The sequence below is a fragment of the Pinus tabuliformis genome, chromosome 1_1 (assembly GCF_031772625.1).
Source record: "Pinus tabuliformis cultivar Carrire ecotype Pingquan chromosome 1_1, CPIR1, whole genome shotgun sequence".
Taxonomy (NCBI): Eukaryota; Viridiplantae; Streptophyta; class Pinopsida; order Pinales; family Pinaceae; genus Pinus; species Pinus tabuliformis.
Window position 1 is genome coordinate 260,243,414 of NC_142297.1, and position 23,935 is coordinate 260,267,348.

The window sequence follows — 23,935 nt, forward strand, 5'->3', positions numbered from 1 at the left end:
AATCAACAAGTGTACTCATCATCTGTCATAGAACCCATCCTCAACTCATAAAATTCCTTGGACCTTTCATCATAGTATATTTCAGACATATACTTCTTCTTGAAGAGTCTTTCAAACTCATCCCAAATCAGCTCCTCTTCTCTAATTCCTCTGACATGCTTTACATCCTCCCACTATATATCTTCTTTTCCCTTGTGACTAAAGGTAGTTATCATGGATTTCATGTTCTCTGAATAATCATGCAATCTGAAAAACTTCTTCATCCCAAGCAGTCATTCTTCTGCATATTTTAATTTCTTCATTTCTCCATCAAAAGTAGGGGGCTTGGTTTTCTTGAACTTTTTTGGAAAACATTGCTTCTCACTCATCCTACAAAGATGTTAATAGTGATGGTGATGATGTCTCCTGGAACGAGAGCTAGAATAGAATCCGTAAGTACTACCCCTTCTCTTAGGTGTATCCAAAGATTTATCACCTTTGGCTGTATCATCTTTGTCCATTCTGTGTCTTCTCTGAGTCCTACTACCATGTGCCCCATTAGTCTTCTCCTCCTGCCTATCTCCATGATTGATCCCCAGTTGTCCCTTCTTTTGTAAGTCTAAAAGGCTTTGAAGAATCACTGCATTAAATTCTGCTTGCTTTTCTTGAGCCCTTGCAAGTACTTTTTGTGCCTCAATCAACATGTTATTATATTCCTTGCAACTTATAATCTCTACCATCATACTCATTGTATCTTCTAGATCAAAAGAATACTCCTCCTTACTGCTCAATTGACTTTTCCCATTCCACTAATTTCACATTAGGCCTGTATGAGGAGTCGTGTGAACTATATCCACCATTATGCTCTTCATCTTTGGCCTTATATTTCCTACGAACATACCATGTTAGGTAAACCAAATAGAAGGCAAATCAAAATCGTACCTCAATGTATCTCAAAGGGGGTTGGGGGGGGGGGGGGGGGGGGGTCTATCACATCTACACAAATTAGTCCAGATTAGCACGATATATAATATATCAAGAGATTACTATCATGCATGCAATCGCAATAACAATAATTAGAATGCATATATCTACAATGCATGAAACCACAATGACAGGGCATGCACATCAAATATATAAACTTGTATAACAATTTTCTTTTACCCAGAGGTCCAGTGTTGTGAACCTACTATGATACTAGCATGTAATGATCCCATCCCACGTTTACCCGCTTTTACAAGCTCTCTAGGGTAAACATGAGTTGTATTGGTATTGCTGTCACTGATGGAAAAGGAACAACACAAGAGCAGTAGGAAATTACCTGCATATGAATTCTAATAACAGAAAATAAACAATAGCAAGAGCATAACACATAAAACAAATATACATAGAGATTTTCCCCTGGATCGCAAAATTGAGACTACGAGATTGATTTTTCATTATGTTCCTTTCAATGTTATAATACATATATATACATGATGAAGCATCCATAAACCCTAATCCATTTACCTTGGATTAGAACATAACCATAGTTCCCTTAACTGGATCTACATAATACCATGGAGCGAAAAGCATCGCGCCCAAAACCATGTGAGAAATCCATGCACAAAAGCATAGGTAATATAGGGTATGAAAAAAAATAAAATTCCCCGTGCAGGGGGGACCCCTGCATATCCCCTAACAGGGGGGCTTTGCCCCCCTGTGACCCCCCCACTAGTTGTCGAAAGAATATAACACAACCCAATAGTTGGCATTGTTGTCATTGATGACAAAGGAACAACAAAAGAGAAGTAAGAAAAAGAGCACCAAGCAAGGTATGCAGCAACAAGGCAGGAGCAGCAATAGAGCAACAAGGTATGTAGGAGAAAATCAAATGAGAAGCAAGCAAAGGAGCATCATAAGGAGCAATAAGCAGAAAAAGAGCAACATCAAGGAAAAATGAAGGAGAAACAATAGGCAAAGGAACTATAAAAAGGAAGAATGAAGGAGAAGAAAAGGAAAAGGAGCAAAAACAAGGGACAATGAGGGAGAAACAATAGGTAAGGGAGAAACAACACGTCGATGTATACACTAATGAACAAGATTAGGAATGCAAATGAGAAGAAGGAGGAGGAGGAGTTATGATACATTGAAATGTTATGATAATGTTGTAGAGATTTCTATTTGAATAATTTGTTGTGATGTGAAATTAGTTGATTGAGATGAATTGTTGTGATGCAAAGGCAAGACTCGAAGGCAAAGGCAAAGATTGTTGTGATGCATCAATGATAAATATTGGTGTTTGATGTTGGCATCAGGTTGAGCATTTAATGACTACATGTGGCTAAAATTAATATTGGATGGATTATTTTTTTCTTTTCTAATATTCAAGATATGAAGAGTTTGGAAACGAATGAGTGGAAGGCAAAGAGTAAATCTTATTCACTTCATATTCCTATGTGGGAAACAAACAACTAGAAAACTATATTTATAAAATATGTGACTTTGGGGAGGACTTATGAAGCTGATGTGAAGCAGATTCGAAGGGAAGAAGATGCGGAAATGAAGATGGAGATATGTAGAATTTATGAGCAGGTAAGCCAGCACATTGTCATTTCTTGTTTACATCAAGCGATGGTAGTCTCCTTTCAAGTTGACGCATGATAAATATCCAATTGTAGCTGGTTGATGCTTGCAGAAAATTGAGGTAGCAGCCTCCTGTAGATTGGGGCCTACAAAAAATCAAATGTAATAAGGAGTAGGAGTTTGCCTTTGCATCACAACAATAATGAAATCATGGTTTTCTCCCTTTATGGGTTTCCACATATATCTTGTGTCAATATCCATTATTATAACGTGTTGATATGATTTTTTAGTTTGCTTATTAATTGTTGTTCACATATTCAAATTGTTGGTCATATTTTTCTAAGTTTCTCATGTAATTGTTCAGTTAGTGAGATTGAAGAATATAATTTAATGTATGTGAATATACTAAACTGATTCACCCCCGCCCCTTCAGTTTAGTCAAGTTTTCATCAATTGGTATCAGAGTGTAGGATCCTTCGGTGTAAGCCTAACAACTTGAAGGTAGTTCTAGTTCATTCATGGACTGTCAAATTGTACCTATGCTTAGTACAACAAACTTTCATGAATGGAGAGATAAGGTAAACTCTGAATTGATAGCTTATGTACTTGGTGTGTGGAAACTAGTATGTGATGGCTACTGCAAAGACTCTCCCTCTTTACAAGATCAACAGTGGAATGCTAAGGAAAATGTGTCATGTATAACAATCTTCATAATAAGGATCTTGATACAATAATAGATCTAAATTCTACAAAAGACATATGGGATAGATTGTAGCTCATGCATGAAGAGGCTAGCAACAACAATGTAGAGAAAGGAAAGAGAAAGAGGAAGGAGAAAAAACCCTATCTTAAGGAAAGTGAAACCTCTACTTATGTGAATGTGTCTGACTCTCATGAAGAAAAATCAGATGAAAATCAAGCTAGGCTTGACTTATCATTGGCTAGTATAGAAATATTGAAGAATGAAAACAAGGATCTGAAGAAACTTGTGCAGATATGTGATGAGAAAGAACATGAGTAAAAGGAGGAAATTGTCAGCCTAAAGACACAACTTGAAAATAAATTAGAATAGAAGAGGTGATGAGTAGTAAATTCAAGGAGAGAGGCCTATAGTGTAACAAATTAGAAGCTGAGTTTGATTCAACTAGAAGAGAGTTAGATGAAAAGAACAAGTTTTGTAAGCATCTAGGAGAGGAGATAACATCCATGAAGGACTCAGAAGAAAATAGCAGTCAAAGGCATCCATAGAGGATAATGAAGCATCCCTGAAAGGACCACTAGAGGAAGGTACAAGTAGAGTAAATAACAAAGAGGCAAACAATACCAAGCAGCAACAACAAGAGCCAAAGAGTGAGTCACTGAAAATGAATTTTGCAAAAAGGTCATTTCCTCCTAGAGATGAGTTGAACAAATTCTGAAGATCTCAAAGGAGATTATTTTCACCTGGAAAATATATCAAGTGTTTTTCTTTCCATGGACTTGGACATGTAGCAACAGAATGTAAGAGAAAGAAAGTCAAGACTAATCAACATAAAGTACAACAAGCAAGAAGATATCCTCAAACAAATAATCAAAGGAGAACATTAGCCACTAGGTACATAAACTCTTTCTATGGTTATTGTTATATGTGTCATGAATATGGACATAAGGAATTTGAATGAAAAGTGTATATGAAGAAAAACATGAACACAAAAAGAAACACGTCATTTTCTCTATTTCTTGGCCACACAAGATGTTTTGTGTGTAATAATCTTGGCCACAAAGCAAAGGATTGTAAGTTGTCATATATTCTAAAGAGCACTAAACAGAAGATGGAAGCAACTCCAAGCATATCAAAAAATGAAAGAAAGGAAAATAAGAGAATACAACCTACTAAAGTGTGGAAGAGAAAGAATAAAGAACAACCAGTGACCTAGCTTGGTCTTAGGGGGAGTTACTCAAGAACAAAAGGAAGAATCTATCAGTGTTAGATCAGTAGCACCTGAGGGGGAGAGCAACCTCAATATTGACAATAAAGCCTTGAATATGAAGGTGTGAAATACATTTATACTCTGGAAAATATGTTGAATAAAATAATTTAGTGGATGGCATTGCCACTATATTATATCCAACTTACAGACAAAGAAAAGAAACATAAAAGAAGATGGAAATTGTAACATCATTAATATTTTGAGGAGAGTTGCTCATGAGATCAATAAAGAACCAGGTTAATGACAGTGTTAGAGAAGAAACATCCCAAGGGGAGAGAGACCCATAAAATGTCCTGAGATGATAATGGACATGGTGAGATCAAAGTTGTGTATGAGATCATACTGAACTGGGTAACATGAAGCAAAAAAAAACATCAACAATTCAATTTATGATGTGGTCAGAGACAAGTTGCTACTTATGAGAGACAAAATTCAAAAGGAAGATCCTGCCTCCAAGGTTACAGATGATGCTACACTTCTACATTTCTTGTATGCCCAGGAATCAAATGTGGAAAAGGCTTGTGAGATGTTTGCAAAGTATAGAAAATGGAGACATACTTGTGTACCCCTTGGATACATCCCAGAAACAATGGTCTGTAATGAGCTTTAAGAAAAAAAAAAAAATTCTACATGCAAGGATTTGACAAAGTGGGAAGGCCAATAATGGTTCTTCTTCTGGCAAGGAACATTTCTTACCACTTGACTATGGAGGTTTTTAAACATTTTGTTGTCTATGCCTTTGATAAAATGTCTGCTAGTGCTACAAGAGGACAAACAAAATTTTCCATTATAGCATATTTTGTTGATTGGGCATACAAGAATGTAAACCTTCATGCCACCATTGCAGTTGTTCAAACCTTGCAGGACTTCTATCCAGAGCACTTAGGGAAGGTGTATCTTATTAATCAATCATACATATTATGGGCAGCATGATAGATAATATCTCCTTTTATCGACAAAGTAACAAAGAAAGAATAGGATGCAAGATTGATATAACAACAATGAATTTACAATATTTGTTATAGCACCATTTACCACCCTTGGTATTTGTGATGCTTGGTTTATGGCCTAGGGCAACCCCTCCTTCCATACTTGGTCCAAATATTTTAAAAATAGTGTTTTATTCTCTGTATGCTACTTTTCCCTGAGATAAACGCATGTACACGTGGGTTAGTCAATACCCAACCTGCGTATATGTGTTAAAACAGTTAAAAAAAATAAATTTCCTTAATTATGGGCAGAGTTCACAGTTTTTACCTGTTGATTACATCTTGTTCCCTGTGGCCCAACTGTTTCCCAACTAAAAAAATAATTGGGAGGAGTATAAATAGACTTTTATGTGAAGGCCTTAAGGAGGAGAAGAGATAGAGTTATTATACTCATATTATCCCTAACTGAGTCTGAAGTATCCCTGTGCTTCATGCACTTCCCCAAATTTCAGGAAACCCTTGTTTCCTTGATTATAGATATTCTCCCTCTTGCTTGATATATCATGGTATTGGTTATGGAAGGAGGCTGTTGAAGACTAGGACTAGACGGATCTGGAAGATGGTTCTACTTGGAGCCGGAAGAAGAAGACTCAGGTGAACTCTCTCCGTGTTAGTGTTAGTTAACTGTGTTTATGCATCAAATACTGTTGTAATTCATATATGAATGTTATTTTGATGTATAAATAATCATTTTCTTATATTATATAAGTTAGTTTCATTAAAATGCTTTATCTATATACTTCTATGTATGTTTGAATTGAATGATTTTCAGGTTTGGAGCACATCAGGAGTTGCAGAGGGTCTAAACCCTGCGGGATCTACCCAAATGAAGGACATCTAGGTATGGTTTCTCTCACATGGTTTGTTTATATAAGCATTTTTCCTGATTTGTATGAGTGTTTCTTACTGTAGTTTTCTCTTGCTCTATTGGGGTTCCAACCCAAAGCCCTAGGGTACTTATTTGTTATAGACATTTTTCGGCACTGCAACCCCAAGCATGAAATGTCCATAAACCAAGGGCTCATAAGTCCCTAAAAGTGTTGTTCTAAGCCCTAAAGGAACAAGGTCAACTGATTACAACTTCTCCCAGAAGTTCTCCATGAAAAAATACTCAAAACTAGTCAAAACAGGATAATTTCAGCTGCTCCATAGGCAAAGTGCATTGCATCTCACCTAAATACACTGTGTGGGTGCGTTGCATTTCAAAAAACCCTTCTATGGGGTGCTATGGGTGAGAAGTGACAAATGGCAGTGTCATTCCGCGAGGTGGAGAGGCATGGAATCTTCCAGAAACTTCTCCTGTGACACTTGCCTCTCTGAATTCGACAAAGGATGAGTAAGAGATCATCAATCTCCAAGTGGAAGCAAGAACTATTAGAAGGAAGACACTAATCAAATCACAAGCTGACTCATCTCCCTTACAGATATCTATATATGGATCCCTCATCCCAGAGATCCAGAGGCTGGAATTTTTCATATTGTAAGGAATTGTTGTTGGTTTCTTGAGACAACATCATAGTGTTGGGTGATCTAAGCTTTGTATGAGGTGAAGAAGGGCTTACTTGATGAGAGGACGATGTTGGGTCAGAACAACTGGTTGTAACTCCCTTGGCTCTTTCTTGTTTATCGATAAAAGCTATTCAAGTTTTCCTCCATACTCTTGTGTCATTTATGTTTTATGCATTTGTATGGTCAATTTACATCTGATCCTAGATTGTTTATGATTATAGATCCATGTTCTTGTATAGTTTTATGCTACTGTGATCCTACAGGTACTCTGTGAAACTGAGCGTACAAGGAAGCAAGTAGCGAAAGACCATCAAGGGAGAGAGGAATCGAACTAGGAGATTAGTGCAAGACAGAGGTTGGTCTTCTATGTTCTTCTCTCATCTATATTCCATAAAGGAAAAACGAAAGTAGCTTTACTTTGTTTGTTTCTAAGGTAGCTACCACACCTTAGTGGGATAAGCAGTTTTGTGTAGACACTTTTCCCTGTAACAAAATGGCGACTCCGCTGGGGATGAATTAGTTTGTTTGTTTATCTTCCTTGATTGTTTATTTTATAAACTTACAGACGGAGCCTGAAGTCGGGCCAGGTAGCTTTCGAACTGCATTTTCTATGCAAATGCAAAGTAGATAAATGTCGCTTCAGTCAATCTCCGAGATTTGTTTATGACTTAAACAACTGATTCACAAACTCTCTGATTGCCCTCGTGGTAGCTCTTAGAACCTCCTTAGATCTACCCCTGATTTTTTCATTACTGATTACCATTTGCTCGGCCAAAACCCATGAACTGAACTGCAAACTGTGACCCGGAACCCAAGCAAAATCTCGTCTCTGGCCTAGCACAGGTACCGTTGTGTGAATATGAAATTCAGCGCACTTCCCGAGTGTAGTAGGTGCGCTGCATTTCAAATTCCCTATGTTACAGGTGCGCTGATCAGACTAGGCATTGTTCAGTTTTGGTTTCTATGATTCATTCTTTTCAGTTCTATTCATGAATTTTGCTGCCTGTAATCAGTATATCTCTGTTTGAAACCCCTTTTCCTTGTTGTTATTCTGCCTCCATTGTGCAAAAGAACTGTAAATGTTTTTGTGTATTTGTTGAGTCATTTTTAGTTCTCCTTTGCAAGAGAAACGTAATTGTACCGTCGTCCTTTGATTTGAAAGTGTCGCAAGTGTCGTTTTCAGTCATAGGAAAGAGTTTGGTTGCTATTGACAGTCGATTACCCTGTTACTATTGTATTTGGTCTGAATTTGTAGTTTTTCTAGTGTCGAAAGCAAGTATTCATTTCCAAATCGTAAAGTGTTGTGATTGTCTCCATTTTTTATTTCGAAAAGAAACTTGTTAGTAATTGTTGCTTGAAAAGTAATTCAGATTTGTGCAGTAGCTTTCTTTATCACCATTCACATACTAAGAAAGCCAAAAACAAATATATGCTTGTGCATTTGCATTTAGACTGCTTGATTGGTTTGATTTAGGACAGTGCATTTAGAGTGTGCTCTTTGCTCTTTGTGAAAGAATATTGTCTCTCTTTCCTTAGTAGCTAGGATTTTCATTGCACAAAGAAGATAAACAACTGTTTATCATCTTAGATTGCATTATAGGAATTGTACATCTACATCTCACGGTGAACCTGAAAGGCAAATTTCTTAAGCAAGATCAACTATAAAATAAATTCAATGAATCTAACAACGCTTTGGAACCTAACGCACAACATCTAGAAGTCTAGGCTAGAGACGTATTTCGGCATCGTAAAGCCTAGTAACTGTTGTTCTCACTGATGGTTGGGTGATTCCTCCGCTTTGAAATGATAAGTGCCAGTACGGACTTGTGCTCCCATCTACTGTCAAGTATATTTTGGGATACCACAATAGGCTTAATCCTTTATCCATAGGAAGCCGTGTTTGCCGCCCTATTGATCACAATGCACTGAACACAGCATTTGGGAAGATTGACTGCCATACCGTAAAAAGTATTCTGCAGTTTTGCGATTGGTTTGGTAATCCCTCTACCTAGATTTCCAGAGCAGTCCCTTTCGTTCCTTTTCAGACTCCTTAACGGAAAAGGTCCATCTGAGCACTTGTCACTTTAGGCTCATTAAAAATCGAAGGCGACTAGAGTCATCTTTTGTTTTTTATCGACTCTTAAAAATTGAAAAAACAAGTTGTGTCAAAGCGTCTAAAATTTATTTTAAATGGAATAATCATCACCCTTTCCTACGTTGATCTTAGGTTGAGAAAATGGGATCCACCAACCAAGGAATTCCCCTTGGAGGAAATCCTAGTCCCTTCTCCTCTTGGGGAGATGTTGGTGCACCCCATATGGCCACATTGTCGCTTCCAAGACTGACAATCGGCTTTCCCGTATGGCTATTCTCAACCTCTGTCATTCAGAACACCGCAATTCCTGAACAATCAAGTGAGCAACTAGGCGAATCCAGAGTTACCCCCCAACCCTCTACTTCCTCCAATTCTTCCTCTTCGCTTGATGGGGCTGGTAAAGCCAAAAATAAAGTAGGTGAGAAGAAGAAGGAAAAGAAGAAGAAAGAGAAGAAGAAGAAGGAGCCAAAAGCGAAAGGGGGCAACCAAGCGTCGTCTAGCGAAAATCCACACACTGCACCGACTAGGCCTAAATCGCCATGTGTCATTTACAAAGGAGACCATTATCATAGAGATTTTCCTTGCATCCCCCGGATCTTAAGGGACTGGTCTCCTCGTTTGCACAAGCTGGTGTCGTCAACCTCTGATGATCATGTGGAAAACACACCGTCGACTAGTGAAAGTGAAGCCCCAGGACAAAAAGGAAAATATAGATTTCCTTGTAAACTGTGCGAAGTCGATCATGCCGTCCACCATTGTCCCTTCTTAGACGAGGCTAAAAGAGTTTTGGACGATCGTCCAGTTTCACCGTTACGACTTCCTCCTGGATATAAAAAACTCTCGCCGAGTCCGTCACTAGTTGAGAATCCGGCTGACCCGCCCAGGTGGTTGGCCGAAGCATCTATCATTGAAGACAAACCATCTGAACCCATACCAGATGAAAGTCAAAAGGTCGAGGCGGTAGTTGACCCGGTCTTGCCTTCAGAGGTTCCATCTTCAGATGATATAGTCACAGAAGAGAATAAGGATGACACCGTCCAAATTCTTTTCATAAGCACACACTCCGATCAACATGGGGAAAATTTACCCGTTCCTTTACCACAGGAAGGAAGTTCATCAAAGTCGTACCCGACCATCTATTCGGTCCCACCTCCAAGAAACCTAGTTGTTTCCTTCGACTTGAATCAACTAGGCAAACCCCACTTACTGGCTAGTGTACCATTCAGAATCATTGCTGAAATATATAGAATGGTTATGGCTGATACCATCATAGATGAAGGGGCTTCTGTGAGTATCCTTTCCTCGACTGCTTGGAAAGCGCTTGGTTCGCCATCGCTTTTGCCTGAGATGAGAAATCTAACAAGCTTTGACAAAGGAACCAGTCAACCGTTAGGGATCCTTCCCAATGTACCCATAACATTAAGAGGGAAAACCTTTCACATGAACGTAATGGTAGTTCAAGGACCCCTGGATTATAATCTACTCCTTGGACAAGACTATATTTATTGCATGGGAGCAACTGTCTCATCACTCTTTAGAGTAATGTGTTTTCCGCACGAAGGAAGAGTGGTCAAGCTCGTAGACCAGCTTTCATTTCCCAGATCACGCATAGCTAATATTCATATACCATCCCTAAATGGTCTTTTCACGCAAGGAATGTCACATCAATCTCCAGTCCGTCCACCTGATGAGCGCGAGTGATTTGGGGGACATGACTGAAACCCAGGGTGCATCCACCCTATTCTGCTTCGACAAGAAAACTTCGAGTATAGGGTAGGTTTCCATGAGAGATATATGACTGGTCTGTACTCCCGTACGTGATTGGAAGAGGGAGCTATTCTGGAATAAGATTCTCTCATCAAAGTTACGTGAGTGGATTGTCTCACCTTTGTCTATTTCGGTAGACATCGCTGAAGAAGTGTTTTGTTTGCACTGTGAATAGAACAATCTTTGGTAACCTGAAAGAGGTAGACCTTTCCTGATAAAAAAAATGTTTTTTCGATGATTTGAAGGGTGAACTTGAAACTCTGTTTTATACCTGGGGGCATGCAAACCTTTTGGCGTGCAAGCGAAGAACGATCATTTATCTGTTTTTTGGATTGGTCGTTTCCTAACTTGCATAAAGAAATTATGTGGGGCAAAACTCTAAAAATTTCCGTTATCATATATTGGACATTCTTATTATACGACTGGATTAATCGAGCAGTTTTAGCACATAGTTCAAGTTCGTTAAAAAATAAACATTAGTCATGAGCAAATGTTTCTCCCCGCATTTAAGCTCATTAAAAAATGAACTATTTCCCGGTAAATGACCATCGTGAATGTAGTACTTTAGCCTTTAAAGCCTTGGTCATGTTCTCATCATCACCTCCACTTTGTATTGGCCGATCATTCTCTTCCATTTGATTGTTTACCCCTTTTGAGGAACAGCTGCGAAGAGTGATCCCACTAGCCATCCTTGTAACACTGCCATGATTGGAAAATTCCAAACCTTACCTGGAATCAGCTGCTACCCAATTTTATCACTCGTTGATCAAAAGACGAGTCTCCTTTAAGCTCTTTTCAACTGACTCGTAAAATATGAAAAGATTGCCGAGCCATTGGCCTCTCTAGCTCATTAAAGGGACAGGAAGTGCTATCCCTCCTTTAGATTTTAATCTTTTTGGACCTGAGGGATTATTACACAAAAAGATCGAGCGCTTGTTTTGTTCGGCTCATTAAAAGTATCGAAAATTCATCCCTTCTGTATTGTTTTATACTTTTTTGGAGTTAAGGGATTAGATGACAAAAAAGGAATTTTGGAGTTTCCTTTACGTCCCTTTTCAGACTCTCTAAAATTGAAAAGGACCAAGTTATCTTTGTCGTTAAACTCATTAAAACTTAATAGCGACAAACTTGCCCATAGCAGACAAGAACGAGTTTCACTATCACTAGGCTCGTTAAAACATAGCGATGGGTTTGCCCGAAGGGCAAATTATAGAACAAGCATATGTTATCCTCCTCAAGCTTGACAAAAATAAAGAGGTACTGGTCAGCAATGACTGGGGAAAAATTGGGAAGAAAACTTGAAGAAACTTTGTTGGTAGCAAGTAACTCTTGAACATGACACATTCACTCCGCATTCAAGTCGGGTTGGGTTGTTTCATTCACCGGTCACATCACCATCGTCCCATCACACCATCCACATTTGGGGTTAATGCTACCAATCCATCATGTCAGTGTCGCCGATATGTTCAAGAGAAGTCATTCAGAGAGTTCACCTGTGCCTCACCCGCTACAATACATTTACACTCCATTCTTTCATGACCGCCACCCTGAACCTTTTGTCATCAGATTGTTTTCACCTCCATTGAAATCATTTGCTCTGTTCCGTGTCATTAATGTGGGATTCATTAAGGCCCTCCTGTGATGGATTGGTTCTTGTCGAAATCAGCTCATTATCCAAGAAGTCGATCTAGGAACACCCTGTTCAGTACTTTGAAGCTTGCATGCCTCAATGGAAAGTTTCTCACTTCCGGGGACAGGTTTACATCAATGGCCTTCGACTGAAAGATTTTGCTTGGTGTTCGACGCCAAGGCCTTTATTCACACCACGTGAATTGTACTGCAGTACCTTGAGGGTCAGTATCATTATCGGTGATTCCTCTCGCGCCTCTTAACAAATTACATCATTGGCTGGTAATCAGGCGATGTCCTTCCATATTCGACTCCAAAACATCTCTCACATGGATAGACTTGTACTTCGAGTGAAGATTGAACGAGATTGAAGACCCTGGATCTAGTTTCATCCATCCGGGCTGCGATATCTATTCAGGGAAATAAAGACATCAAATGTACATTAATGCTGCACAGATAATCATCCAATCAAAGGGATGATGACTCTACCAGAATCATCAGTCTACACTCAGACGATTGTCTGTCCTATGTACATGAAAAAGAATTTATAAAGCTGAGCATGGGAATGCCCGCCTCAACTAGATCATGAAAATATTATGAAGATAATGTATTGTATTGTAACTTATTACAGGTCTCCTCCCAGCTTGAAAGAACTTCGGATCCTCATAATAAAGCATTTCACCTGACATCAAAAGATTAACGACCTCATGCTTTAGGGGGCAACTGTTATAGACATTTTTGGGCACTGCAACCCCAAGCATGAAATGTCCATAAACCAAGGGCTCCTATGTCCCTAAACGTGTTGTTCTAACCCCTAAAGGAACAAAGTCAACTGATTACAGCTTCTCCCAGAAGTTCTCCATGAAAAACTGCTCAAAACTGGTCAAAACAGGATCATTTCAACTGCTCTATAGGCAAAGTGCGTTTCATCTCACCTAAATACACTGTGTGGGTGCGTTGCATTTCAAAAACCCTTCTATGGGGTGTGATGGGCGAGAAGTAACAAATGGCAGTGTCATTCCGCGAGGTGGAGAGGCATGGAATCTTCCAGAAACTTCTCCTGTGACACTTGCCTCTCTGAATTCGACCAAGGATGAGTAAGAGATCATCAATCTCCAAGTGGAAGCGAGAACTATCAAAAGGAAGAAACTAATCAAATCACAAGCTGACTCATATCCCTTACATATATCTATATATGGATCCCTCATCCCAGAGATCCAGAGGCTGGAATTTTGCATATTGTAAGGAATTGTTGTTGGTTTCTTGAGACAACATCATAGTGTTGGGTGATCTACGCTTTTTATGAGGTGAATAAGGGCTTACTTGATGAGAGGATGATGCTGGGTCAGAACAACTGGTTGTAACTCCCTTGGCTCTTTCTTTTTTAGCAATAAAAGCTATTCAAGTTTTCCTCCATACTCTTGTGTCATTTATGTTTTATGCATTTATATGGTCAATTTACATATGATCCTAGATTTTTTATGATTATAGATCCATTTTCTTGTATATTTTTATGCTACTGTGATCCTACAGGTACTCTGTGAAGCTGGGCGTACAAGGAAGCAAGTAGCGAAAGACCATCAAGAGAGAGAGGAATCGAACTAGGAGATTAGCGCAAGACAGAGGTTGGTATTCTTTGTTCTTCTCTCATCTATATTTCATAAAGGAAAAACGAAAGTAGCTTTACTTTGTTTGTTTCTAAGGTAGCTACCACACCTTAGTGGGATAAGCAGTTATGTGTAGACACTTTTCCCTGTAACATTATTCCCGTAACAATCTTGTGAAGATATCAAGAGACCGTCATAGTGAATCTCATCACCTGAATGGTTGAGTGGAAAACATATTTTTTATATGAGTTGTTGGAGGAAAATGCCACAATAGTCTGGTCATAATTCAAAGAAAACAATTTAAAATAAAAGAGTATTAAAGAATAGTTTCATTCCCCCATAAGTTCAAAGCATATCAATCAAGAAAACTCTAATATTAGAGAACATTGCAAAGACGAACCCGTTACATATGTTTCGAGATTAGTAAACTGTTACATTGTTTGCGTTGGTAGAATTGACATCTATCATAATGCACGAATTTGATTGGATTAAATATGCAACGTTAAACTCTAGCAAAAGTTGTAGAAATGTGAAACTTTAATGTTAGAAAAATAATAATGGGTAGTGGATATTGACTTGGCAGGTGACATAATATATTCCACAACTATGACGCGTTATAGATTATTGTTGATGGTGCAAAAATGTGAAACGTTCATATGGTGTTTGAAAGTTCTGACCAATTGTTAGTGTGATATACAATGAGAAACATATATCCAACACTTACTATGTTATACAATTGGCATCGTATTGGAGAATGTACTGGAAGAATTTACATGGAGTAGGGTTACTATATGAAAAGTGGAAGTGGTTATATGGTGCAACGTTAATTTAGATATGAAGCATATATTGTCATGCATATGTGCTAAAACAATCATTGAGATTACCATAATTCTTCAATTTGCTAACTTTTGATCCTCACATGATGTTGGATCCATGGCTTTGGTGCCAAATAACCTTCAATGTCTTTTTCCTCGTGTGTCTTTTCTCTTGTTTCATTCAAGCCCAAGGTTTCCCTGGTAAGCCCTTCTTTTCCTACAGATTGTACATACTTTAGAAATCCTTCTCATCATCTAATCGTTATCATGGTTTTAAATGGACGTTTGAAGATCACCGCAGATCCATAGGAAAAAAAACCAAGGTTGAAGTGGTCGAGGAAGAGCCTATTTTATAAATGTGAGACAAAACCAGGGTAATCAAAGATGTCAGGATTCCAAAGCCTCACAATCTTGAATTCTGGATCAAAAAAATTATTGTGGCAGGAAGATTGACTGGGTCTGTTGCAGTTGTATACATTTACACAATGTGAGATGTTAGAAGCACTGATGAATTGCAAGATGCAATTGAAATTTTTAAGAAAAAAAAGAGCCAGGAGTCTCTGCCCATAACCTAAAAATGATTGTTGTAAACCTTGATATAGTGCCAGTGCCTAGGAATAAATTTTAAAGAGATTGTTATGCTTTGAAAAAAAAATCTAATCATCATCGCCCCTGAGATAAAAACCTGGCAATCACCATGCTCGTTAGGAACAAGAAGCTTGAAGTGTATGGAGAGGAATTTTTAAATGAAGGTATGACCTTGCGACATGGGATAAAGAACTCCAAAGGTGGAAATTCAATGCATGAATTGAGTTGGAAAGACAACGTCTTGATGGGCGTTATACAATGCTGAGTTGATATTAGGGTTTTTTTCCCTAGTTGCGTTAAGGTAGAAAAGTTGGATAAATTGGGTTGGACCTGTTATCACCTGGATTGAACCTCAGGCTGAAGGAAGGCAATGCTAGGGTAACCAAAAACCATGCTTAGCCAAGTAGCTAACCCTATTAGGCCAGGAGAGGGCTCTCCCCGTAAGGATCTTATCCAAGTTGACTGGATCAAGAAAAAGATATTAGGCTAGGTATAGCAGCACAAGGTTTGATTTGATTTTGAAGGGTTTTGCTGGATCAGGAGGAGCCAAACAGTTAGGGCAATGAAATAAGGTCAAATTTGTAGGGTGTTCGATGGGGAAAGGTAGGCACAAGTCTCAACACTCTACGATTTGATGGGTGAGGTGATTCAAGACAGGTGAGGAGGTATAAAGAGCATATAAGCAACATGGATTCTTCCTAAACTAAAGAAAACATACAATGTGAATATTTTCCCAAAACACAGCATAACTATTATGGGTTCTACCTATCAACTTGAAAACATCCACTTAAAAGAAATTAAAATATTGATGAAGTACAAAAAAAAATTTAACATATGATCACAATAGAGAAAATTGAACTGAACATCATACCACATGGATCCCAAAGAAATAGCTGCAACTTTTAAAATTGATACAAAATGATATCTACTCAAAGCATAAGCATCCAATTGAGTCCAACCTTTTACAATTAAAAATAAGAAGAAGATATAGACATTGATTCAACCTCCTCTCATCCTTAGGGGTCGAATCCCTAGGATGAGGAACTAATCCATCAAAAACTAAACAAGAAACTGGAATATAGGCAACCTAAGAACTTGCCTCTAAAAGGGAGGAAACTGATTCATTTATCCTCAATATAACTTTTGATCTAATGAATATACATTCTAGTAACTATTATCCATCCTATTTACATTCCTAGTTACCATTCAAATCAGTAAAATCATCATCCATGAGAGAAAACTCAAAATTACAGTCATGGCACAGTGAAGTGAAAATTCAAGATAAATTTGCCCTATGCGCAGTGCCCAAGCTCTATGTGCATCACTTTTTTCAGGTCCATTTTGGAGGCCTTCCCATTGTCCAAATTGGGCCTAAAATAGCTTTTGGGAAATATATTCAAGTATACTTCCAAAACATCTTGAGTTTGTTCATTTGGAGTGCATTGGACACCTAAAAAACTGACTCTCCCAAGGCTTCTTCTGTGGCTCAAAAGGAAGGCAGAAAAGTCACTTTTTGGATTTTTTTGAACTTTTCGTTGACCAGTTCTGCTCCAAAATCATAGGAGATGCATAGGGTGCATGTACTTATCATTGTGAATACAAAAATTCTGACCATTTCCTCATTGGATGCCCCTAGGAAAATCGCAGCGCACATAGAGCCAAAATTTATGTGTCAAAAATTGCTAAATTCTCCAAAAGGCAGAAATTCTTCAAAACTTACTCAAAATTTGTGGATAAAACCACCATCAACTATCTTGGCTAGCCAAGGAAGCTTCAGAAAGCAACCTAAGCCTATCACTGTCCTTTTTGCCTTTGAGTGATGTTTTTAGCCTTGTCTTCATTTGCTTGAACCTTATGTTGCAAATCTTGTTTTGAGTCCTGTAATGGCGAGCCATGTACCTAATGATTTGATTGTCCCTGTTTGCCTTTTGTAGCAGCTTCTCTAAATGAAAATAGACCCTTTCAATCCAAGTTCTCTATCCTCCTCAATCTCTTTCTCGAGTCTTTGTTTTGTAGTCAAGGTGGTTAGGGTTTCTTCTTCTTGCTTTACTGACTTACCTTTGTCACCTTGCCTCTTTCCTTTGAGAAGTTATAGCTCCATGAGGACTTGTTTTTCACTTAGCTTCTTCTTCTCTTGCTCAAGATATGAAATGGCATACTTAGATCTCGCCAAGTTGTCCATCAATGCTTGGATCTGTGCATCCTTTTCCCTTATGGTTATATTTTCGTTTGTTGCCTCATCTTGAGCCTCCAAGTCAAATATCTCAATACCATGATGGATGTGTTGTTGTTCATCACCTTCCATCAAATCAAATTCCCTTTCCTCTTCATCATTGAGGCTTTCCTCCAGCATCTTTTCCTTCCCTTTATGCACTTTCTGCACCTGTTGTACATGTTGTGTTGGTGAAAAATTCAAAGCCCCTTCCACATTTTTTGGAGCAAGCATTTTCCTATGAGTTGATGAAGAAGGCAAGGACCCTTCCAAATCAAGTGGAGTAAACACTTGCCTATCCATTGCAAACAACTTTCTATCCCCTCTCTGATATGTTTTTTAGGCTTCTGGCTTCTCAACAACTCTAGCTTCTTTAGCCTTCTCACTTTTCTTTACTTTTGGACTGTTGGAATGCCTTTCTACTTCTTGGGGCACCGGTGGTGGAATCTGAGGACCATTGAAGATGTCATTGGAAATAAATGTATCCTAAGATATTTTGAGGAGGTTGAGATGATGTAGCATGATCATATTAATCAAGAAGTAGCGATAGATACCACTCATTTGCTAGGGTTACAGCTTTTTCTATACAATGTAAGCCATCTTCTCAATGTTCTTGAATAAGAAATATGGGATGTTCAACATTTTCACTCTTATGAAGTGCATAAGAAGCCTAATATGATAGGTGTACACTCTAGAAAATCTTCCCTCACATGTAAAATATTTCATAATGATCCTCATCATAGGGGCATACTTGTCTTCAAGGAACCCGAAAGGAAAGGTCCTCTTCTTTTCATTCCTGTACCTAGATTTAATGTATGGCTCATAGTAGTGCTCATCCAAATCTTGTGCCTTATACCATTTTTCCCCCGCATTTGGAATCCTTGTAGCATCAACAATGATGGAGGATGAAACTGTAAAAGTTACCCCGACAAGATTTACCTTGTTATCACGGATATTGGCCACAAAAATCCTGGTCAGCTCAGGTTGATGTTGAATTCTTTGTACTTGCTCACAAAACTCCTAAAACCCTAGATGCTTGAAACAAGAGACAGTCATATGAGAAGCCTGTAACTCTCTAATTTTTTATGGTTCCTCTCTGATAATTCTATCGCCCTTATGTTATTTTCTCTGATGTTGAGGTTCATCTCCCAAGCTTTCACTGCCACTGTTTTCCTCCTCCTCATAATCTCTATCCTCTTTTTCCATGCTTGTTGAATTTTGAAGCTTTGAAACCCTAGAGAAGGTAATCAATAAGTGAGTTATGGTGAATAGGGATAGGGGAAGGGGAGAGGAGCTTATGCGATGTAGGATGAGATATATATGATATGAGAGTGAGAAGGAGGGTATTTTTGGTAGGGACTATTTAGTAAATATGGTTTTAAGGATTTTGTTTTGGGGATGAGGGTATAAGGGATAGGTGGAGGGATTTGTAGGCAACCTAGGGTTTGAAATTTTAAATAGAAAACCAACTTCAAAATCATGAACTGAACATTGGGAGGATAGTTCAGGGAGTGCACTTTCTTGTTTAAAAGTTCTAGGTGGAAAAAGAGAAATTTTGATTATTGATAGGGTGGTTTTGGTGCTTGCTGGACCTATGTGAAACACCTTGTACAGGTGCACAATTCTCCGGATCTATGTGTAGTGTCGTGTAAAATTGCACTGGCAAACTGACACTATGCGCAGCGCTCCATCCCTATGCACATCACTCTCTCCTCTATGTGCAACGCTTCCTTAATCTACTTTGTGTGAAACACCTCCTGCTCTATGTGCATCGCCTCCTCTTTGTTCAGCCACCAATTGGCTTTAATTCCATTCTCTCCTTCAACTCTTTTCTTTCTCTTTTTCAAATGAATATGATGAATTTTGAAAAGGAATTTGACATCTTATGTAGAGGGTGATTTTGATTTTTCTTTAGAAAAAGCCCACTTTTTAATGTTTTTTGGAACTTTTTCTCTGTCTTCAAATCTTTATTTAATTCTTTTCTTTCTGTGTCTCTTTTCAGGTGGATGATGCTTTGATTGAACTGATTTCTTCAATGGTTTCATTTTCTTGCAGCAAGGAGAATGCTTGGGGCAGCTAGGAACACTTATTACATGAAATGACTTGAATTACATCAAAAAAAAGAAAAAATCAACTAAAAATACTCTATTTTCATCTCAAAAACATGTTTTTGAGATGAAAATTACACTACTGAAATAAGATATTTGTACAATAATGAAAATTACACTAGTGAAATAATATATTTGTACAATAACCATGAATTACTAGCAATCAATCTTTGTTTATTTGTCATCCTCATACCTTTGCTGCCCTTTATTTACACTTGAAACTATGCTTTTGACCTTGGAAATGAACCCTATGACCTAATGGAAAGACAACTACCTTGACTCTAAAAATAACATAATTGAAACCATAACTGAATGCAACATGGAGATGGGTCAGCAAATGTACCTCATTAGGGAAGATTTGATTTTCTAAGAAGAAGACAACCATCTATGTACCATTTTGACATGACTTAGTGGAATGATCAAAAAATTCATTATGAGACACCTAAAATGGAAATGCAAAGAGTAGATTTGATCCTTGATGCAAGTATGCATATACTGACACTAACATTGGCCTTATTGGGGATGGAAGCTCCTTGGAGGTGTCAAGAACACCATAGAACAAGTGCTTATCTGATTAGGCCAATACGGTCAAACAAATGAAAGACTGAAAACTTTTTTGAAATTTTTGAAAAATGACTTGATACAAACTGAAGACTGACTCACAACCGACTCTAAACTAACTCAAAAACCAACTAAACTCAGCACAATGCATTTACGCTTTATAGTCTTCACTTTGGGCCCCAAGCTCAAATGATATTGTACTTCAAAACTTGCAAGGAAAGCAAACTGGTATATACAATGACAATGAAACAACTTCAACAAGCTGCATCAGAAATAATAGTGTTTCTGGAGCCTACCATTCATTGGTCCTCTTGAGAATTCTTGACCATCCATTTCCTTTAATAAAAATGCATTCTATCCTTGATAGGTTGAGATTTTATAAGGTCCTTTCGATAGATTTTCAAACTTACCATGTTTCCATTTTTATTCATTTCGTGCATCCCATCGTAGCACAACATCTTCCTGCTAAAACTTTTCTGCCTTGGTTTTGCGGTCATAAATTTTCTTTATCTTCTCTTGCAGCCGGAAACTGTTTTCAGAAACCTCTTCTCTTATTTTTTGAAGGTGAATCATTTGATTGATCCAAAGTTCAATATCATCTTCTTCACTGTCGGCTTCTTGCAATAATCTCATGAACGAGACTGCAGGGATGTGGGAAACATTGTATCAGTACCATAAACCATTTCAAAAGGCAACATACCTATTGATTTCTTACTGCTCACTCTATCGGCCCACAAATAATTGAAAATATTTTGATGCAAATTCTTTTTGTTTTCCTCCAACATCTTCTTAATAATGTTTACCAAGGATTTATTTGAAGACTCAACGAGTCCATTGCCCTGCGGGTAGTATGTCGTGGAATGACCCAATGTGATGTTGTATTTCTTGCAAAACACAACCATTCTCTTCGACTTAAACGTTGTTGCATTATCTATAATAATCTTGTGAGGGCAACCAAAACGAGACAAGATATTAGACTCTAAAAACTGCATAATACCATGTTCGTAGCTTGCCTTGTTGGAATGGCTTCGATCCATTTGGTGAAGTAATCGGTAGTTTTCAAAATCTATCTGTGATGTGTTGATGATGTAGGATGAATTTCTCTTATGAAATCAATCCCCCACTACTGGATAGGTGCAGTAACTACAACTGGCTTCAAAGGAAGAAGAAGCAGCGTCCTTTTTCCCTGAAAAAATTGACATTCATGGCAACTCATGACCGTCTTATATAAATATGAAAACAAAGATGGCCAATAATATCCTGCTCTAGAGATTTTATTAGTTGTTGTTTTCCAAAACAAGTGAACCCCACAATCTCCTCTATGAAAATCATGCATTACCTGCTGAGCTTCATTTTCAATTAAACAATTAAGAAGAACCCCTCTTGGCTCTTTCCAATAGAGAGCACTATCTAAAATGCATAATTTTGTAGACTTTAGTTTTAGTGATCTACCTTTACTTCTCGACATTCTAGTAGGAGGAGAAAGATGTTGAAGAACATATACTATATCAGAATACCAAGGTGAGTTGAGAAACATCTCTGATACCTGAATTAGGGTGACACCATCTTCTTCATCTGACATTGCTATAATAAGATTTATGTCTAGAGCATGAAGATTCGACTCAGCCATGAGTTTTTCCAAGCCTTGACCTTTGATCAGTTTGGTGGGCTTAATCTAAAGATCATACTCTAACATCGCTACTATCCACCTACCTCTCCTTCCCTCCGGATTAGTTTGCATGAGGACATCCTTGACAATCGCATTGGGAACATATGCTTTGGTAATGTAAACTTGAAAATCCTTCAATGCCTTTATAAGAGCCAAATCTTGTTTCTCAATGATGTTATAGAGCAAAGCAGCATCTCTGATAGTTCAACTGAAAAATGCAATGGGCTACTCTACCTGATCCTTCTTTTGCATCAACACCACAAGAAAATTGTGCTCAGATGAAAATGAAAATATAATAAAATCATGAGTATAATCGGGACTGATCAAAACAGGGGTTGTGGTCACAGCAAGCTTTAACAAGTTGAAGGATTTCATGGCATCTTCTATCCATTTCATAGTGTTGTCCTTCTTCAACATATTAGTTAACTCATGCAAATGCTCAGCCAAATTTGGTATAAATATGCATAAGAAGTTCATCTTACCATTGAAGGCTTGAATCTCCTTTCTGTTGCACAGAAAGTCTATTTGCTGGATTGCCTCTACCCTATTAGGATCAATGAAAATACCATATTTTTAAATTATATGACCGAGGATTCTACCTTCCTCCATGGAAAAAAGACTCTTCTTTGGATTTAAAGAAATCCCAAACTCCCTACATTTCTGCAAAAAATCCTCAGGTGGTGTAAATGCTCATCACCGGAGTCAAAAAATACTATCAAGTCATCTAACTAAGCCACCAAGAAAACATCCTTCTCGTTAGCGAAAGCTATATCCATGGCCCGCTGAAAAGTGGCCCTGGAAATCTTCAGCCCAAATAGCATCTCGGCATATTGAAAAGTCCCCCATGGTGTTGTGAAGGCAGTTTTGTCTTGGTATTTTCCGTGCACCAAGATCTGATTGTAACCTGAGTAGCCATCTAGTAGTGACATCCATGATGCTCCAACTACTCTTTACAGAATATGGTCTATCTTAGGAAGAGGATAATTATCTTTCAGGACACTTTATTTAGGTTCTGGAAATCAATGCACAACCTTATCTCTTCGGTCTTTTTTCGTACCAAGACCAAGTTTGAAACCTGATTAGAGAATCTAATTGGAGCAATGACACCAGCTTTAAATAATCTATTTACCTCTTTCTCGATCGATGGCAGCACATTTGGATTGATCCTCCTCAACTTTTGTTTAAAAGGTTTTTGATCTAGTTTGATATGAATGGTATTTTGAATGATGTTCTTGTCACATACTTTCAAATCTGAGTAATCCCACACAAAAACATCAGAAAATTCAGAAAGAAACTTAACATACTTAGCCTTTGATTCGGAAGATAATGTTTTTGATAGCTTAAAAAGCTTAGGCTGGTCCATTGTTCCAATGTTTACATTTTCAACTCCTTTGTTAGTAGGAACCAAGGATGGTTTTATTGCCACATCTTCTTGATCAAAAAACTCCTCTAAAGGTATAAGACCTCTAGGAATAACATTATGCTTTAGCTGTAAAACATCCATCTGATTTACCTCAATGTTCTGTTCATCAGAATCGCAAACATCATCAATGAAAGCATTCTTAAAATTCCCTTCATTCAGAAAAAAGGAATTAATTTCATTGTCATCCCAGAAAACTTGCCAATATCTCAGATTATCAGGAACAGTAGGCCTATTTTTGACATGAATTTCAAATTTATTGCTAGAATTCATTGGAATTTTCAAATTTCTCGTTGTTGTAGCAAGTGAATCAATAATGATGTTTTGACTCCTCGGCACCGCTGTCAATGTGTATTCTAGAAATATTTTCAAGATATGCAGGACTGTGTTCCTATAAGCTCTCATCCACAGATGCTTCGCTTGATATTATCCTTTGACTTGTTTAATCACTA

General features: G+C 38.0%; 1 pseudogene; it reads left to right on the forward strand.

The window, feature by feature from the left end:
• The window catches only part of LOC149212526 (sec14 cytosolic factor-like), a 58,636-nt pseudogene extending 53,144 nt beyond the window's left edge, over positions 1-5,492 (forward strand).
• Positions 5,493-23,935: the final 18,443 nt, after the last annotated feature.